Genomic DNA, 21,155 nt, shown 5'->3' with positions numbered 1-21,155 from the left:
TTCAGAAGTGGTGTACTCTGCCATTTACACTGCAAAGACTGAGGGTAATTCCAAATGTCAGCTAAAATTATTATTACACTTGCCTTCTTTAGACTTCTTGTTCATTTATAACACAGGGCTAGCATTGTGCTCCTTTTAGAGTTTTTCCATATGAATGAGTCTATTTCCCGTTGTCATTTATTCCTTTTTCTGAATTTCCTGCTTTTCTCTTGGACCATATAATGAGATCACATTTAAAGCTATAATTCATTGAAATAATAAGGCCTTTGTATTTCACCAAAATAAACAAAGCAGTAAAGATTTGAAGTAGTAGGCCTACTGGGTAAACTAAGTTTAATCCTGGGCTCAAGAAATCCTACCACCTCGGCCTCCCTAGTAGCTGGGACTACAGGCACACGCCACCATGCCTGGCTAATTTTTTTTTTTTTTTTTTTTTTAAGTAGAGACAGAGTCTCGCCATGTTGCCTATGCTGGTCTTGAACTCCTGGACTCAAGAGATCCTCCCACCCAGGCCTCACAAGTGTTGGGATTACAGGCATGAACCACCACACTTGGCCTTCCAATCTATTCTTACAGGGCTTTTCCAACAAATCACAAAGACATGTACCAACATAGCTTTTTTAATACCAAAACAATTATGGTCACTGTTGGTCCTTGCCTCCCCACCCCTGACCTTTTCTCTCTAGCTCACGTAATCTCGGCTCTAATCACACTGGAATATTAGTAACCCTCACAATCCATCATAAAGATTCCTTCTGTCTGCCCCGCTGTCATGGTCTTCCATTTGGGGGAAATATTTCTTTCTTCTTGCACTCGCTGCATTGTTCCTTCTGCCTGCAGAATATCTGCTTATTCTGTCTTATTTCTCCAAGCCCAATTAAGTGTCACCTTCTTTGTTGAGCTCCCTTTCCAAATTCTTCCCTCCATGTTACTTCTAGGACTTTGTTAAAATTGGTGAGGTGCCTGTGTCTTCCCTTCCAGACTGTGGACTTGAGGGCAACGTGCCTTATTCATCCAAATGTCTCTTAACACCCAGAACAGAGCTTTGTAAACTGTAGGTCCCTAAAGAGGAGTTCATTGAATTCAGTCCAATAAATTTATTCATCTCAAGCCAATGGGGTCAATGGCTTATTGGGTTCTTTCTCTCTCTAGAAAAAAACATTTCAAGTAAAGACTAGTTTTCTAGGGAGGGGGGAGGGATGGCATTGGGAGTTATAACTGATGCAAATGATGAGTTGATGGGTGCTGACGAGTTGATGGGTGCAGCACACCAACATGGCACATGTATACATATGTAACAAACCTGCACGTTGTGCACATGTACCCTAGAACTTAAAGTACAATAAAAAAATAATAATAAAAAAAGACTTTAGTTTTCTAGAGCAGTTTTAAGTTCCCAATAAAATTGAGAGGAAAATTGCAGAAATATGTCACCTATTAATATCTTCTGCCCACCCCACCCCCACCCCACTGACAATAAATTGCCTCCCCCATTACCAACATCTCCCACTACAGTGGTACACTTGTTACAATTGATAGCCTACACTGACAGGTCATCAATGCCAAAGTCCATAGTTTACCATAAGGTTCTCTCTAGATATTGTACATGCTGTGGAACTGGACAAAGGTATAAAGACAGGTATCCATCATTAAAGTATCATGCAGAATACCTTCATTGCCCTAAAAATCCTCTGAGCTCCCCTTATTCTTTCCACCCTTACCCTAATCCACTTATCTAAACCACTGATCTTTTTACTGTCTCCATAGTTTTGCCTTTTCCAGGATGTCATATAGTTGGAATTATACTGTATGTAGCTTTTTCAAATTGTCTAGTAATATGCATTTACATTTCCTCCATGTCTTTTCATGGTTTAATCGCTCATTTCTTTTTTTTTTTTTTTTTTTTTGAGGAATTAACAGTCTTTATTGGGCTCAGACCAGGAGTCCGCGGGTCTTGAGGACCTGTGTGTATTTGTCAATTTTCTTCTCCACGTTCTTCTCGGCCTGTTTCCGTAACCTCATGAGCTGCTTCTTCTTCCTGTAGTGGATCTTGGCTTTCTCTTTCCTCTTCTCCTCCAAGATGGCTGTCACTGCCTGGTACTTCCAGCCAACCTCGTGAGCCAGGCGCCCCAGATAGGCAAACTTTCTTGTAGGCTTCAGACGCACGACCTTGAGGGCAGCAGGAACCACCATCCGCTTTTTCTTGTCGTAGGGCGGTGGGATGCCGTCAAACACCTTGAGGCGGTCCAGGGCAGCCTGGCCTCGCCTGGTCTTGTGAGGCAGCATGCCTCGCACGGTCCGCCAGAAGATGCGGCTGGGGGCCCGGAAGTGGTAGGGGCCTCGGGAAGGGTTGGTGTTCATCCGCTTGCGGAGGAAAGCCAGGTACTTCAACTTGTTTCTGTAGAAATTGCCAGAAATGTTGATGCCTTCGCAGCGTACGACCACCACCTTCCGGCCCAGCAGTACCTGTTTAGCCACGATGGCCGCCAGGCGGCCCAGGAGATGGCCTCGACCATCGAGCACCAGGACCTGCACCTCCGCCATCTTCGGCAACCGCCTGGGAAAAAGCTGCTCATTTCTTTTTAGCACTGATTAATATTCCATTGTATGAATGTACCAAAGTTTATTTATCCATTCACCTGTGGAAGGACATCTTGGTTGCTTCCCAGCTTTGCCAATTATGAATAAAACCACTATAAACATCTGTGCGCCGCTTTTCGTGTAAACATAAGTTTTCAGTTCCTTTGGGTAAATATCAAAGAGCACAATTGCTGGATCTATGGTAAGGGTATGTTTAGTTTTGTAAGAAACTACCAAACTGACAGGGAGCGTTGGCTCACACCTGTAATCCCAGCACTTTGGGAGGCCGAGGCAGGCGGATCACGAGATCAGGAGTTCGAGACCAGCCTGACCAACATGGTGAATCCCTGTCTCTACTAAAAATACAAAAATTAGCTGGGCATGGTGGTGGGTGCCTGTAATCCCAGCTACTCGGGAGGCTGAGGCAGGAGAATCGTTTGAACCTGGGAGGCGGAGGTTACAGTGAGCCAAGATTGCACCATTGCACTCCAGCCTGGGCGACAGGGTGAGACTCCGTCTCCAAACTGTCTTCAAAAGTGGCTGTACCATTTTGCATTTCCACCAGCAGTGAATGGGAGTTCCTGTTGTTCATTATTCTTTCTAGTGTTTGGTATTGTCAGTGTTCTGGATTTTAGCCTTCCTAATCAATGCACTGTGGTATCTCAGGGTTGTTTTAGTTTGTGTTTTCTGATGGCATATGATGTGGCACATCTTTTCATGGGCTATATTAGTCATCTGCAAATTTTCTTTGTGAGCTATCTATAAAGAGCTTCAGCCCATTTAAAAATGATTGTTCGTTTTCTTACTGTTGAGTTTTAGGAGTTATTTGCATATTTTGGCAATAGTCTTTTATTAGTCATGTCTTTTGCAAGTATTTTCTTCCAGGTTGGGGCTTATCTTGTTATTCTTTTGGCAGTGTCCTTCACAGAGAAGTTTTTGGTTTTAATGAAATCTAGGTTATCCATTTTTTCTTCCATGGATTATTATTTCAGTATCTAAAAGTCATCACCAGACCCGAGGTCATCTAAATTTTGCTCCTGTTATCTCCTGGAATTCTTTCTTTTCTTCTTTTACTTTTAATTGCATTTATTTTAATGTTGAATTTACTCCTGTGACATAAATTTTTGTTTCTTCAGTTTCTTCTGGGATATCTTTTTCTTCTGGGCAACCTCCTCTTCTGGTTTAGGAACATTTTGTTCCTTTTCAGTGAGGATCATCTCAGTGTGGCAGGGAGAGCTCATGTATGGGTTAATCTGACCATGAGCTCTGTAGGTCCAGCAGCGCATCTTAGGTGCTTTATTCATGTGGATACACGCTCAATGACCAGAGAATCTACATCGAAACCCATAAGTTCAGCATTACTCTCTGCATTTTTAAGCATGTGCAGCAAAAATTCAGCACTCTTTTTGGGCCACCGACCTTATGTCCAGCCCCACTGCTTGGCCTAGGCACACCTGCCAACTCCACCATTGTAACATCAGAATGGTACGCACTGTTTCTGTAAAGTGACATCTTTCAGATACTTCGTGGCTTTTCATATATGCATACCTTGATGGCCTGGGCAGTTTCACAAGTGTTCTTAAAGTGAACACTAAGACTTGAACCTCTTGATTTGCATGATTTTGTGGGACTCTCTCAGTCAAGTGAATAGCGAACCATTTTCACAGATTAGCTCAGGCCACTTAGGGAAAGGGCATCTCCTGGAATTCTTATGTAATTTTAGAATTCACTCTGTCTCATCCAGGCTGGATTGCAGTGACATAATCACGGCTCGCTGCAGCCTGGACCTCCTAGGCTCGAGTGATCCTTCCACTTCAGCCTCCTGAGTAGCTGGGACTACAGGCAGATGCCACAATGCCTAGGTAATTTTTTGTATTTTTTTTAGAGATGAGGTTTCACCATGTTGCCTAGGCTGGTCTTGAACCCCCGGACTCAAGCGATTCTCCCACCCCAGCCTCCCAAAGTGCTGGGATTATAGATACGAGCCACCTCGCCTGGCCTAATTTTAGGTTTTACATTTAGGTCTGTGATCAGTTTTGAGTCAATTTTGTAAAAGGTATAAGGTCTGTGTCTAGGTTTATTTTTTTGCATGTAGATGTCCAGCTGTTTCAGCACCATTTGGTGAAACAACTACCTTTCTTTATTGTATTGCTTTTACTCTTTTGTCAAATATCAGTTGATTATATTTATGTGAGTCTATTTCTTGGCTGTCCATTCTGTTGCATTGACTTATTTGTCTATTATTCTGCCAATATCACACTATCTTGATTACTGTAGCTTTATAGTAAGTCTTAAAGTTGAGTAGTGTCAGTTGCCCAACTTAGTTCTTCTCCACTGTCTTGTTGACTATTCTGTGTCTTTTGCCTCTCCATATAAACTGTAGAATCAGTTTGTTAATATCTACAAGATAAGTTTCTGGTATTTTGATAGGGACTATATTGAATCTGTAAATCAAGTTTTGAAGAACTGATATCTTAACAATTTGAAGTCTTCTTAACCATGAACATGGAATACCTCTCCATTTATTTATTTATTTTTATAATTTTTATTTTGCTCTTACCCTCACCATATGAAGATCTCCATTTATTTAGTTCTTTGATGTTTTTCATCACAATTTTGTAGATTTTTTCATATCGCTCTTGTATCATATTTTGTTAGATTTGTACCTAAGTATTTAATTTTGAGGGGTGCTAATGTAAATGGTATTGTATTTTTAATTTCAAATTCTATTGTGCATTGCTAGTTTATAGAAAAATGATCAACTTTTGTATATTAGCTTATATCCTGAAATCTTGCTATAATTGCTTCTTAGTTTCAAAGCTATTTTTGTCTATTCTTTCAGATTTTATACATAGATAGTCATGTCATCTGAAAACGGACTGTTTTATTTCCTCCTTCTCAATCAGCATTCTTTTTATTTCCTGTTCTTGTCTTATTGCATTAACTAGAACTTTGGTATAATATTGAAAAGAGGTTGTGGCGCCAGGTAAAGTGGCTCATGCCTATAATCTCAGCACTTTGGGAGGCCGATGCAGGTGGATTGCTTGAGGCCAGGAGTTCAAGACCAACCTGGCCAAATGGCAAAGACCTGCCTCTACTGAAAATACAAAAACTAGCTGGGTGTGGTGGCACATGCCTGTAGTCCCAGCTACTTGGGAGGCTGAGGCAGGAGAATCACTTGAACCTGGAGGCAGAGGTCACAGTGAGCCAAGATCACACCACTGCACTCCAGCCTGAGCAACAGAGTGACACCCTAAAAAAAAAAAAAGAAGAAGAAAGAAAGAAAGAAGAAAGAGAAAGAAAGAAAAGAAGAGAAAAGAAAAGAAAAGAAAAGAAAAGAAGAGAAAAGAAAAGAAAAGTTGTGATAGGAGACATCTTTACCTTGTTCCTGATCTTAGTTGGAAAGCTTCTCATTTTTCACCATGAAGTGTGATGTTAGCTATAGGTTTTCTATAGATGCTCTTTATCAAGTTTAGGGAGTTCTTCTCTATTCCTAGTTTACTGAGAGTTTTTATTATGAATAAGTGATGGATTTTCTCAAATGCTTTTTCTGTATCTATTGATGCAACTGTGTGATTCTTCTTCTTTAGCCTGCTGATGTGGTTGATTACATTAATTGATTTGAAAATGTTGAGCTATACTTGCATACTTTGGATAAATCCTACTTGACCACGATGTATAATTCTTTTTTTATGTTGCTAGATTCTATTCACTAATATGTCGTTGGGGACATTTACATCTATCTTTATGAAAGTTATTGGTCTATAGTTTTCTTTTCTTGTAATGTCTTTGTCTTGTTTTGTATTAGGGTGATACTGGCTGATAGAATGAGTTAGGAAGTTCCCTACACTTCTATCTTCTGAAAGAGATTATTTAAGAACTGTCATTTTTTTCTTGAATGTTTTGTAAAATTTACCAGTGAATACATCTGGGCCTCATATTTCCATTTTAGAAGGTTATTAATTATTTATTCAATTTCTTTTTCTTTTTCTTTTTTTTTTTTTTTTTTTTGCGGCAGCGGGGGGACAGAGTCTCTCTGTCTGTCGCCCAGGCTGGAGTGCAATGACGCAATGACGCGATCTTGGCTCACTGCAACCTCCACCTCCCGGGCTTCCCCAGTAGCTGGGATTACAGGTGCCTGCCACCACGCCAGGCTAATTTTTTGTATTTTTAGTAGAGACGGGGTTTCGCCATGTTGGCCAGGCTGGTCTCGAACTCCTGACCTCAGGTGATCAACGTGCCTCAGCCTGTCAAAGTGCTGGGATAACAGGTGTGAGCCACACACCCAGCCTTTTCAATTTCTTTAATAGACATAAATGTATTCAGATTATCTATTTCTCCTTGTGTGTGTTTTGGTAGATTGTGTCTTTTAAGGAATTGGTCCATTTCAAATATGTTTATCAAGTTGTGAAAATAGAGTTGTGTAAAGTATTTCTTCATTGTTCTTCTAATGTTCATGGGATCTGTAGTGAAGTACCTTTTTTCATTTCTGATATTAAGTAATTTGTGCCCCTCTGTTTTTTTCTAGCCTGGCTAGAGGCTTATCACTTTTATTAATCTTTTCAAAGAACCAGCTTTTGGTTTCATTGATTTTCTCTATTGATTTTTTGTTTTCTACTTCATTGATTTCTACTCTAATTTTTATTTTTTCTTTTCTTCTGCTTACTTTGGATTTAATTTGCTCTTCTTTTTCTAGCTTCCTAAGGTGTAAGCTTATATAACTGATTCTAGATCTTTCTTCTTTTTTAATATATACATTCAATGCTATAAATTTTCTTCTGAGAAATTGTTTTTGCTACATTCCACAAATTTTGATGTTATCTTCCTTTTGTTCAAAGTATTTTTTTAGTTTTCTTGAGATTTCTTCTTTTGAACTATGTGCTATTTATGTTGTTTAATCTCCACATGTTCAGAAATTTTCCAGTTGTCTTTCTGTTATTGATTTATAGTTTAATGCTACCGTGGTCTGAAAGCATGCATTGTATGATTTCTATTCTTTCACTTTTGTTAAGGTTTGTTTTATGGCCTAGACTGTGGTCTATTTGGTGAAGTTCCCATGTGAGCTTGTTAAAAATGTGTATTTTGCTGTTAGATGAAGTAGTCAGTAGAAGTCAATTATATCCAATTAATTAATTGTATTTCTAAGTTCAACTACATTCCTACCGATTTTCTGCTTTCTGGATATGTCCATTTCTGATAGAGGGATGTCGAAGTCTTCAACTATAAAGTAGATTCATCCGTTTCTTCTTGCAGCTTTGCCAGGTTTTGCCTCGCATGTTTTAAGGCTGTGTTGTTGGTTACATAAGGATCATTATGTCTTCTTGGAGAACTCACCTCTTTATCATTATGTAATATCCTTCTTTATCCCTAACAACTTTCTTTGCTTTTTAGTCTGCTCTGTCTAGAATTATAATATATAGCTACTCCTGCTTTCTTTTGGTTAGTGTCTTCATGGTAAATCTTTCACCATTCATTTACTTTTAATCTATGTGTGTCATTATATTTAAGGTGGGTTTCTTATAGACAACATATAGTTGGGTCTTATTTTTCTATCCACACTCATAAGCTCTGTCTTTTGATTGGTACATTTAGACCATTAATGTTCAAAGTGATTATTCATATAGTTAGAGTAACATCGGTCATATTTGTTACTGTTTTCTATTTGCTGCCCTTATTCTTTGTTCCTATTTTTGTCTTCTACTCTTTTCCCACCTTTTGTGGTTTTAATTAGCATTTAATATTATTCCATTTTCTCTTTTTTCTTAGCGTATTAGTTATACTCCCTTTTTTACTTTTTTAGTGGTTGCCCTAAAGTATACAAAATATGTTTACAACTAATCCAAATCCACTTCAAAATAACACTATATCATTTCACGGGTAGTGTGAATACTTTATAATAGCAAAATGATACTAATCCCTTCTACCTGTCCCTGGTATGATTGCTGTCATTCATTTTACTTATATATAAGCCTACATAAGCTTATGCATATGTATATAGATATAAAGATAGATGCATAAGCATACATTGTAGCTATTAGTATTTTGAACAAACTATTATCTCCTAGGTCAATTAACAATAAAAAATAAAAGTTTTTATTTTACCTTCATTTATTCCTTCTTCAGCGCTCTTCTTTCCTTTATGTAAATCAGAGTTTCTGGCCTATATCATTTTTCTTCTCTCTAAGAAACTACTTTTAACATCTAGTGCAATGCAGGTCTACCAATTTTTGTTTATCTAAGAAAGTATTTATTTCTTCTTCACTTTTGAAGGGCAATTTCATAAGATACAGAATTCTTGTTGATGGGAGGCTTTTCTCAACTCTTTAAGTATTTCACTCCAGTCTCTTCTTGCTTGTACGGTTTCTGAGATATCAGATGTAATCCTTCTCTTTGCTTCTCTATAGGTAAGGTGTTCCTTTCCCCTGTCTTCTTTCAGGACTTTTTCTTTATCTTTGGTTTTCGTAATTGGAAAATAATATGGCTAGGCATAGGGTTTTTTGTTTGTTTGTTTGTTTGTTTTGTTGTTTTTGTTGTTGTTTTTGGCATTTAGCCTGCTTGGTGCTCTCTGAGCTTTTGTGTCTAACAATTTTTTTGGTAAAATTCTCAGTCATTATTATTGTTTCAAATATTTATCCTGTTCCTTTTCTCTTTCTTCTCCTTCTGGTACTCCTATTGCCTGTATGTTATACCTTTTGTAGTTCTCTCACAGTCTGTGAATATTCTGTTCTGTTTTTTCCAGTCTTTGTTATTTTTGTTTTCCAGTTTTGGAGGTTTACATTGAGATCTTCTCAAGCTCAGACTGTTCCCTCAGCTGTGTCCAATCTGCTAATAAGCTCATCAAAGGCATTCTTCATTTCCATTACAGTGTTTTTTATTTCCGGCATTTATTTTTGATTATTTCTTAGGATCTCCATCTTCCTGCTTACACTGCCCATCTGTTCTGACATGTTGTCCACTTTATCCATTTAGAGCCCTTAGCACATTATTCACAGTTGCTTTAAATTCTTTATCTGATAATTCCCATATCCTTGCCATGTCTGGAACTGATGCTTGCTCTGTAGATACTGTGTTGTTCCCCTTTTGGCATGCTTTATAATTTTTTCTCAATAGCCAGACATGATGTAGTGGATAAGAGAACTCCTGTAAATAGCCCTTATTTATGTAATGGTAAAGTATGGGGGGAAGAGAAATGTACTGTATCTTCCTACAATTTGGTCCCTGTCTTTTAGTGAACCTATGCCTCTGGAATGTGAATATTCCAAGTGTTTCTCAGGATGTTTTTTCCCCTTCTTAGGTGAGACAGGATAGCTAGAGTGGGCTGGAATTGGGTATTGTTCTGCTCCCATGTAGAAAGCTAGAGCTAGATGGAGTTGAGCACTTTCCTTCCCTACGGTCAGTTAGGCTCTGATAAAACCTCAGTAGTTTAGGTTCTGGTTAGCTAGTTTCTCCTGAGGACAGATTTTATTAAGAAGAACAGAGTGCTCTGGTATATTTCAAAAAGGTTCCTTTTCCCTATCCTCCTGCCAGAAGCCCATGGGAATTTTTCTCTGCTATATACTGTGAGAAGCCAGTTGAGCTACTGGAAGTAAAATTCACAAAAGCATGGCACCCCATAACCAATGTAACTAGATCACTGAGTTTATACTCTCAGATTTGTCCACACTGAGCCTTTGACAATTCATTAACTATAGTTTGGATTTTTCTACCCTGCAGAGGTAGCAATGATTTCCTCAAAGGTTTCTGCTCTAGTATGTTGTGAGTCCCTATATCTGCCTGTCTGACTGTCTCTCCAATTTGGGGGCAGCAGCTTGCTTGCCCTGTGACCTAACTTCTCTCATGGATCTAAGAAGAGTTCTGGAATAACACTGGCCACTTAACCAAGCCTTATAGGAGTACAATGCCTTAATACTAGGAGTGTTTCTAGCAATATGAATTCTAGGCATCACTGCTGGTCAGTAAGAGGGGCAAGCATCTACCATCCCTCAAATTTCACCACTAGCTCCCTCCCCAACTTACTAGAAAATGTGTTTACTTGGGATCTTCTTCAGCAGCATATTTTTCAAGGAAGGTTAGAAAGAAAACAATTGCACTAATATAAAATGATTATTTCATGTTTTGTCAATATGTGGTTATGTGGGCAAGAAATTACACACACACTCACATACACTCACAGTTGATCTGTGGTCAACTGTTTGAACTATGTCAAAGTCCCATGAATATATTTCAACTCTCAATATATTCAAAATGCCAATGTATAATTTTAAATACTGTATACCAGTGGATCCAGCTCATGAGGTGAAAGAAGCTTAGAGTTGGAAGGGACCACAGGTCATTTAGTCCAATCCTGCAGTTCCTAGGTGGGGAAACTAGTACAAAAGCTTAGCATTTGCCCAAGTGCATCCAGCACCCGGGCAGGAACCCAGGCCACATGGCTTCCAATACTTGATAAGAGGACAACCAGCATATTGCCTAAGTCCAGAGTAAACAATGAGAAAGTCAGATTTAGGAAATTAACCCCCATTACCCTAGGAGCAAAGACTCTGACCTGTTTGGGAAGCTGGAGCTTCGAAGGGTAACCTAAGTTAAAGTGGCTTTCACGTGTCAGGTCGTCAGTGCCCAATTGTAGAGAGAAAGGGAGAGGGTAGAATGAGGGAAAACAGGGACTCATCTAGGAGTAAAAACAAGTAGAGAAAGAAGAGAAAAGGTAGAGAATGGAGGAAGATAATGAGGAAAAGAGAGAGAAGAAGCCAAAAAGGATGGGTAAAATCCAACCTATTTGGCTTTGCCGTAGTTTGTAAGGTCTATTTCATTTATTTATTTATTTATTGCTCAGCAAATATTTGTTGAGACTTACTCTTTGCTGGACTTCATTTCAGCAGAAAGATTCCTAGGCATAGGTTTAGTAAGGACAACACATGGATATCCTGGAGACTTTATCTTGCCAGACAGCTGGAAGCCCAAGACAGACCCTTTCTATACACCAAAGCATGAAAAACTTTTTCTCCCACTAAGCATTAGCACCTCTATGAAATGAAGTAGTTTGGGCGGGGTGCGGTGGCTCACGCCTGTAATCCCAGCACTTCGGGAGTCTGAGGTGAGTGGATCACTTGAGATCAGGAGGTTGAGACTGGCCTTGCCAACATGGTGAAACCCCATCTCTACTAAAAATACAAAAAATTAGCCAGGCATGGTGGTGCATGCCTGTAATCCCAGCTACTCGGGAGGCCGAAACAGGAGAATCACTTGAACCTGGGAAGTGGAGGTTGTAGTGAGCCGAGGTGGTTCCATTGCACTCCAACCTGGGCAATAGAGTGAGACTTTGTCCCAAAAAAAAAAGAAATGAAGTAGTTCAGCAGCAGAGGGTCACCATACCTCATCCCCTCCCACTACTTCTACCTTCTGCTTTCTCTCCAGGAGAGGCAGCCCCAGGCTTTTGGGCTTGGCAACCTCTGGAGTCCAGGGCAACCAAAGGCTTGGTCCAAAGGGGCTAACCATGAAGGCAGTCCAGATTCTAAGCCAGGGATATTGGGCACGTTTCTTTCTCTAGTTAGCCCCAGACCCTCAAACATTCAATGGCATACGCTCTAGATCTTCCTTTTGTCTCCATTCTAGTCTAACATGTCTGGCTGCAACCGATGAGCCAGGATCATCTTCTCACATCACAAAACCTCCCAGCCTTTTAGGAGGGATAAGTGGCTGCAACACAGAGGCTAAAGCACTGGCCTCTGCTTTATATGGTCACCATCACAAGACAAGCAACGCAAACACATCCCAGTGTTCAAGAGAAGGAAGGAGATTGGAGTTTCTGCAAGAAGAAGCCACCATAGGACATATTCCCTAGATATATGTTAACAAATAGCCAACTAGTCCTAAATCTCCCACTGGACTCCTTTGAAGGTCACCTAGAATGTATACAGTTGGGATGTTGAGATCTTGTTGTTGTTGTTGTTGTTGTTGTTGTTGTTTTTGTTGTTGTTTTATCAATCTGCCTGTAGCAAAATTATTACACATTAACTCAACTTTCTTCTTGGCAAGGCTTCTTATGAGTCAGGCTTCCCCAACTCTCCCCACTCATGATGGGTAAACAGAAAACGACTAGGACTCAGTTCCCAATCATTTTCAGGATACATGAAGGCAATGTTATGGATTACCCATGAACAAAAGCAAATAAAGAAATACAACAAAAACAAACTCACAATCATCATCTGGCAGTTCTGTGTAGAATTCTAGAGCTCCTTAAGAATAGGATATGTACAAGGGGCGGAGCAAGATGGCCGAATAGGAACAGCTCCAGTCTCCAACTCCCAGCGCCAGCGACACAGAAGACCGGTGATTTCGGCATTTTCAACTGAGGTACTGGGTTCATCTCACTGGGGAGTGCCTGACGATCGGTGCTGGTCAGCTGCTGCAGCCCGACCAGCAAGAGCTGAAGCAGGGCGAGGCATCGCCTCACCTGGGAAGCGCAAGAGGGAAGGGAATCCCTTTTCCTAGCCAGGGGAACTGAGTCACACAACACCTGGAAAATCGGGTAACTCCCACCCCAATATTGCGCTTTAAGCAAACAGGCACACCAGGAGATCATAGCCCACACCTGGCCGGGAGGGTCCCACGCCCACGGAGCCTCCCTCATTGCTAGCACAGCAGTCTGTGATCTACCGGCAAGGCAGCAGCGAGGCTGGGGGAGGGGCGCCTGCCATTGCTGAGGCTTAAGTAGGTAAACAAAGCTGCTGGGAAGCTCCAACTGGGTGGAGCTCACAGCAGCTCAAGGAAACCTGCCTGTCTCTGTAGACTCCACCTCTGGGGACAGGGCACAGCTACACAACAACAACAACAACAACAAAAAAGCAGCAGAAACCTCTGCAGACGCAAATGACTCTGTCTGACAGCTTTGAAGAGAGCAGTGGATCTCCCAACACGGAGGTTGAGATCTGAGAAGGGACAGACTGCCTGCTCAAGTGGTTCCCTGACCCCTGAGTAGCCTAACTGGGAGACATCCCCCACTAGGGGCAGTCTGACACCCCACACCTCACAGGGTGGAGTACACCCCTGAGAGGAAGCTTCCAAAGCAAGAATCAGACAGGTACACTCGCTGTTCAGAAATATTCTATCTTCTGCAGCCTCTGCTGCTGATACCCAGGCAAACAGGGTCTGGAGTGGACCTCAAGCAATCTCCAACAGACCTACAGCTGAGGGTCCTGACTGTTAGAAGGAAAACTATCAAACAGGAAGGACACCTACACCAAAACCCCATCAGTACATCACCATCATCAAAGACCAGAGGCAGATAAAACCACAAAGATGGGGAAAAAGCAGGGCAGAAAAGCTGGAAATTCAAAAAATAAGAGCACATCTCCCCCAGCAAAGGAGCGCAGCTCATCGCCAGCAACGGATCAAAGCTGGACGGAGAATGACTTTGGCGAGATGAGAGAAGAAGGCTTCAGTCCATCAAACTTCTCAGAGCTAAAGGAGGAACTACGTACCCAGCGCAAAGAAACTAAAAATCTTGAAAAAAAAGTGGAAGAATTGACGGCTAGAGTAATTAATGCAGAGAAGGTCATAAACAAAATGAAAGAGATGAAAACCATGACACGAGAAATACGTGACAAATGCACAAGCTTCAGTAACCGACTCGATCAACTGGAAGAAAGAGTATCAGCGATTGAGGATCAAATGAATGAAATGAAGCGAGAAGAGAAACCAAAAGAAAAAAGAAGAAAAAGAAATGAACAAAGCCTGCAAGAAGTATGGGATTATGTAAAAAGACCAAATCTACGTCTGATTGGAGTGCCTGAAAGTGAGGGGGAAAATGGAACCAAGTTGGAAAACACTCTTCAGGATATCATCCAGGAGAACTTCCCCAACCTAGTAGGGCAGGCCAACATTCAAATCCAGGAAATACAGAGAACGCCACAAAGATACTCCTCGAGAAGAGCAACTCCAAGACACATAATTGCCAGATTCACCAAAGTTGAAATGAAGGAAAAAATCTTAAGGGCAGCCAGAGAGAAAGGTCGGGTTACCCACAAAGGGAAGCCCATCAGACTCACAGCAGATCTCTCGGCAGAAACTCTCCAAGCCAGAAGAGAGTGAGGGCCAATATTCAACATTCTTAAAGAAAAGAATTTTAAACCCAGAATTTCATATCCAGCCAAACTAAGTTTCATAAGTGAAGGAGAAATAAAATCCTTTACAGATAAGCAAATGCTTAGAGATTTTGTCACCACTAGGCCTGCCTTACAAGAGACCCTGAAGGAAGCACTCAACATGGAAAGGAACAACCGGTACCAGCCATTGCAAAAACATGCCAAAATGTAAAGACCATCGAGGCTAGGAAGAAACTGCATCAACTAACGAGCAAAATAACCAGTTAATATCATAATGGCAGGATCAAGTTCACACATAACAATCTTAACCTTAAATGGAAATGGACTAAATGCTCCAATGAAAAGACACAGACTGGCAAACTGGATAAAGAGTCAAGACCCATCAGTCTGCTGTATTCAGGAGACCCATCTCACACGCAGAGACATACATAGGCTCAAAATAGAGGGATGGAGGAAGATTTACCAAGCAAATGGAGAACAAAAAAAAGCAGGGGTTGCAATCCTAGTCTCTGATAAAACAGACTTTAAACCATCAAAGATCAAAAGAGACAAAGAAGGCCATTACATAATGGTAAAGGGATCAATTCAACAGGAAGAGCTAACTATCCTAAATATATATGCACCCAATACAGGAGCACCCAGATTCATAAAGCAAGTCCTTAGAGACTTACAAAGAGACTTAGACTCCCATACAATAATAATGGGAGACTTCAACACTCCACTGTCAACATTAGACAGATCAACAAGACAGAAAGTTAACAAGGATATCCAGGAATTGAACTCATCTCTGCAGCAAGCAGACCTAATAGACATCTATAGAACTCTCCACCCCAAATCAACAGAATATACATTCTTCTCAGCACCACATCATACTTACTCCAAAATTGACCATATAATTGGAAGTAAAGCACTCCTCAGCAAATGTACAAGAACAGAAATTATAACAAACTGTCTCTCAGACCACAGTGCAATCAAACTAGAACTCAGGACTAAGAAACTCAATCAAAACCGCTCAACTACATGGAAACTGAACAACCTGCTCCTGAATGACTACTGGGTACATAACGAAATGAAGGCAGAAATAAAGATGTTCTTTGAAACCAATGAGAACAAAGATACAACATACCAGAATCTCTGGGACACATTTAAAGCAGTGTGTAGAGGGAAATTCATAGCACTAAATGCCCACAAGAGAAAGCAGGAAAGATCAAAAATTGACACTCTAACATCGCAATTAAAAGAACTAGAGAAGCAAGAGCAAACACATTCCAAAGCTAGCAGAAGGCAAGAAATAACTAAGATCAGAGCAGAACTGAAGGAGATAGAGACACAAAAAACCCTCCAAAAAATCAATGAATCCAGGAGTTGGTTTTTTGAAAAGATCAACAAAATTGACAGACCACTAGCAAGACTAATAAAGAAGAAAAGAGAGAAGAATCAAATCGACGCAATTAAAAATGATAAAGGGGATATCACCACCGACCCCACAGAAATACAAACTACCATCAGAGAATACTATAAACACCTCTACGCAAATAAACTGGAAAACCTAGAAGAAATGGATAATTTCCTGGACACTTACACTCTTCCAAGACTAAACCAGGAAGAAGTTGAATCCCTGAATAGACCAATAGCAGGCTCTGAAATTGAGGCAATAATTAATAGCCTACCAACCAAAAAAAGTCCAGGACCAGATGGATTCACAGCTGAATTCTACCAGAGGTACAAGGAGGAGTTGGTACCATTCCTTCTGAAACTATTCCAATCAATAGAAAAAGAGGGAATCCTCCCTAACTCATTTTATGAGGCCAACATCATCCTGATACCAAAGCCTGGCAGAGACACAACAAAAAAAGAGAATTTTAGACCAATATCCCTGATGAACATCGATGCAAAAATCCTCAATAAAATACTGGCAAACCGGATTCAACAACACATCAAAAAGCTTATCCACCATGATCAAGTGGGCTTCATCCCTGGGATGCAAGGCTGGTTCAACATTCGCAAATCAATAAACATAATCCAGCATATAAACAGAACCAAAGACAAGAACCACATGATTATCTCAATAGATGCAGAAAAGGCTTTTGACAAAATTCAACAGCCCTTCATGCTAAAAACGCTCAATAAATTCGGTATTGATGGAACGTACCTCAAAATAATAAGAGCTATTTATGACAAACCCACAGCCAATATCATACTGAATGGGCAAAAACTGGAAAAATTCCCTTTGAAAACTGGCACAAGACAGGGATGCCCTCTCTCACCACTCCTATTCAACATAGTGTTGGAAGTTCTGGCTAGGGCAATTAGGCAAGAGAAAGAAATCAGGGGTATTCAGTTAGGAAAAGAAGAAGTCAAATTGTCCCTGTTTGCAGATGACATGATTGTATATTTAGAAAACCCCATTGTCTCAGCCCAAAATCTCCTTAAGCTGATAAGCAACTTCAGCAAAGTCTCAGGATACAAAATTAATGTGCAAAAATCACAAGCATTCTTATACACCAATAACAGACAAACACAGAGCCAAATCATGAATGAACTTCCATTCACAATTGCTTCAAAGAGAATAAAATACCTAGGAATCCAACTTACAAGGGATGTAAAGGACCTCTTCAAGGAGAACTACAAACCACTGCTCAGTGAAATCAAAGAGGACACAAACAAATGGAAGAACATACCACGCTCATGGATAGGAAGAATCAATATCGTGAAAATGGCCATACTGCCCAAGGTAATTTATAGATTCAATGCCATCCCCATCAAGCTACCAATGAGTTTCTTCACAGAATTGGAAAAAACTGCTTTAAAGTTCATATGGAACCAAAAAAGAGCCCGCATCTCCAAGAGAATCCTAAGTCAAAAGAACAAAGCTGGAGGCATCACGCTACCTGACTTCAAACTATACTACAAGGCTACAGTAACCAAAACAGCATGGTACTGGTACCAAAACAGAGATATAGACCAATGGAACAGAACAGAGTCCTCAGAAATAATACCACACATCTACAGCCATCTGATCTTTGACAAACCTGAGAAAAACAAGAAATGGGGAAAGGATTCCCTATTTAATAAATGGTGCTGGGAAAATTGGCTAGCCATAAGTAGAAAGCTGAAACTGGATCCTTTCCTTACTCCTTATACGAAAATTAATTCAAGATGGATTAGAGACTTAAATGTTAGACCTAATACCATAAAAATCCTAGAGGAAAACCTAGGTAGTACCATTCAGGACATAGGCATGGGCAAAGACTTCATGTCTAAAACACCAAAAGCACCAGCAGCAAAAGCTAAAATTGACAAATGGGATCTCATTAAACTAAAGAGCTTCTGCACAGCAAAAGAAACTACCATCAGAGTGAACAGGCAACCTACAGAATGGGAGAAAATTTTGGCAATCTACTCATCTGACAAAGGGCTAATATCCAGAACCTACAAAGAACTCAAACAAATTTACAAGAAAAAAACAAACAACCCCATCAAAAAGTGGGCAAAGGATATGAACAGACATTTCTCAAAAGAAGACATTCATACAGCCAACAGACATATGAAAAAATGCTCATCATCACTGACCATCAGAGAAATGCAAATCAAAACCACAATGAGATACCATCTCACACCAGTTAGAATGGCGATCATTAAAAAGTCAGGAAACAACAGGTGCTGGAGAGGATGTGGAGAAATAGGAACACTTTTACACTGTTGGTGGGATTGTAAACTAGTTCAATCATTATGGAAAACAGTATGGCGATTCCTCAAGGATCTAGAACTAGATGTACCATATGACCCAGCCATCCCATTACTGGGGATATACCCAAAGGATTATAAATTATGCTGCTATAAAGACACATGCACACGTATGTTTATTGCAGCACTATTCACAATAGCAAAGACTTGGAATCAACCCAAATGTCCATCAGTGACAGATTGGATTAAGAAAATGTGGCACATATACACCATGGAATACTATGCAGCCATAAAAAAGGATGAGTTTGCGTCCTTTGTAGGGACATGGATGCAGCTGGAAACCATCATTCTTAGCAAACTATCACAAGAACAGAAAACCAAACACCGCATGTTCTCACTCATAGGTGGGAACTGAACAATGAGATCACTTGGACTCAGGAAGGGGAACATCACACACCGGGGCCTATCATGGGGAGGGGGGAGGGGGGAGGGATTGCATTGGGAGTTATACCTGATGTAAATGACGAGTTGATGGGTGCAACAGACCAACATGGCACAAGTATACATATGTAACAAACCTGCACGTTATGCACATGTACCCTACAACTTAAAGTATAATAATAATAAATAAATTTAAAAAAAAAAAAAAGAATAGGGTATGTACAATATTGTTCCTTGCTCTGTTTAATAACATTTCTAGCCAATGTAAACCTACTCTCCATTCTTCCTAAGGACCTACCTGGACCACAGTCCCACTTCTTCTTGTCTAGTGTCTCCTGGTCTCTGTGACTTTTCCTACCTCCCAGGTCTAAGCATATTTTTGGCTGACACACAGTCTAGATTATTAAGAAGGGAATTCTGTCACCAGGAGACAAGTGATCCAGGGCCTTGACTTACAAACTAGTGTTCTCTAGGGCTCCCTCAAATTCTTCTGAGGGTACACCCTGGCAACCTTACTAGGAGGAACACTTTTTTTTTTTTTTTTTTTTTTGAGACGAAGTCTCGCTCTGTTGCCCAGGCTGGAGTGCAGTGGCGCGACCTCAGCTCACTGCAAGCTCCGTCTCCCGGGTTCACGCCACTCTCCTGCCTCAGCCTCCCAAGCAGCTGGGACTACAGGCGCCCGCCACCACGCCTGGCTAATTTTTTGTATTTTTAGTAGAGACAGGGTTTCACTGTGTCAGCCAGGATGGTCTCGATCACTTGACCTTGTGATCTGCCCACCTTGGCCTCCCTAAGTGCTGGGATTACAGGCTTGAGCCACTGCAGAAACTCTTAAAGTACCCAAAGATTAACTGTAAAGGAGATCTCAGTTGGCGAGGCACACATCACTGGTACTGATGTAGTCTAAACAGTTTTCACTTTAGTTCCTCCAGTATGAATATGCAGGATCAAATTAATAGACCACTCTTTTTTACACAGACAGAATAGTATAGTGGTGAAGTCCAACGCCTCCACAGTCAATCCTGGATCTGCTCATTCTCAGCTGTGACAGAGGGCAAATTTCTTAATCCCTTACACCTTCATTTTCTCCTCTACGGTATGAGGACAATAATAGTACCAACCTTGTGGGATTGTTGTTCATGAGTTAGTACATGAAATGGCTTCGAAAGGTGCCAGGCACAGATGTTCACACAGTAAACACACCTGTCACCATTATTCCTGGGAGGATATTCTTATAAAGAAAAGTAAAATACAAACAATGGTGCTACAAGTGAGATTCAGGTATAGAGGCAAGGAATTGTTTGGAGAATTTAGGACAAAAGGTATGTTGGAGGAAAAGAGTAAAGGTGTGGAGTCTGTCTTTACTTATCCAGAGAGGCTGCCAAGAGACCTGCTGCCTGGGACTGGCTGGCAGGATCCCAGAAGCAGCAGCCACTATTGCAGTTTACCACTTCCAAAATGACTCCACCCCAGGGGCGAGCGAGGTGAAAGGAAGAGAGGGGTTTTGTTTCCTCCATCTGCACTTAATGCTTCTTCTTCCACCAAGAGGGGAAACTATGAACAGGGTGTTTTGGCCTTTGAACCACCTTGACAGCTTGAATTCCTTTACTCTTCCAGGAAATGGTAAACAAAAAAGAATTGCTGTGCTGACACTCTTTTTGCTTCTATTTTCCTTATTGAATGGCTACTGCTTTTAAAGAAAAGTGTCTCTTGACTATCTAAAATGTATTTCAGACTCCTTAGATATATGTCTAACTAGCATGAGGTGCAACAAACAGAAAAGTTGATAAAGGCATGAAAGCTCACCTAAGCTTTAGGTGACTCCTAAGTCACCTAAGTAAGCTTTTGCTGACTTCTAAGGACAGGCATGCCATAGAATATAAACAAATGGTCAAAGTTATTTAAAATCATTGTTAGACAAAGGAAAGATGGAGGGAGGAAGAAGACACAAAAGGGAAGACCATAGGAAGAGAAAGAAAGAGTCTGTAGCCAGAGATTACTTTATGGATATGTAACCAGTGCAGCCACAGAGGGCCCGGTACTCAGATGGGACCTGGTGCTTAAGGCATAATATTCTGTGGTCCCCATCTGGAAATTCTCACTTTATCTTTTAATTGTTTTTGTAAAGGAAGTCTGATACAAGAGTACAGCCTCTGCTCAGACAGTTCTGCTTCCCAGGCTCCCTGGGACAAATTCTCAGCCCCCTGCTCGCCCTACCCAGGAACAAGCTTTTTTCCTGCATCATTGCACCACCAGTCAGTACTCATCATGGTCACTTCTTTAACATTAAGATGAACTCTGTCAGTTTCCTGGTGGTCAGCCTCTACAGCAAATGGGGGCACA

The 21,155-nt window shown here is 40.7% G+C and overlaps 1 protein-coding gene and 2 pseudogenes across 2 annotated transcripts in view; 1 reads left to right on the top strand and 2 right to left on the bottom strand.

The window, feature by feature from the left end:
* Positions 1-21,155, top strand: part of ANKRD55 (ankyrin repeat domain 55) — a 138,749-nt gene that overhangs the window by 88,653 nt on the left and 28,941 nt on the right. The window lies entirely within an intron of this gene.
* LOC112626493 lies at positions 1,887-2,567 on the bottom strand (annotated as a pseudogene). Its single transcript, XR_003119904.1, has one exon. The product of XR_003119904.1 is annotated as a 60S ribosomal protein L13a pseudogene (transcript).
* Positions 3,684-4,239, bottom strand: LOC112626494 (annotated as a pseudogene).

The sequence above is a fragment of the Theropithecus gelada genome, chromosome 6, assembly GCF_003255815.1.
Source record: "Theropithecus gelada isolate Dixy chromosome 6, Tgel_1.0, whole genome shotgun sequence".
Taxonomy (NCBI): Eukaryota; Metazoa; Chordata; class Mammalia; order Primates; family Cercopithecidae; genus Theropithecus; species Theropithecus gelada.
The sequence above is the reverse complement of the archived record's forward strand: the minus strand, read 5'-3'. Positions and strand labels throughout refer to the sequence as shown.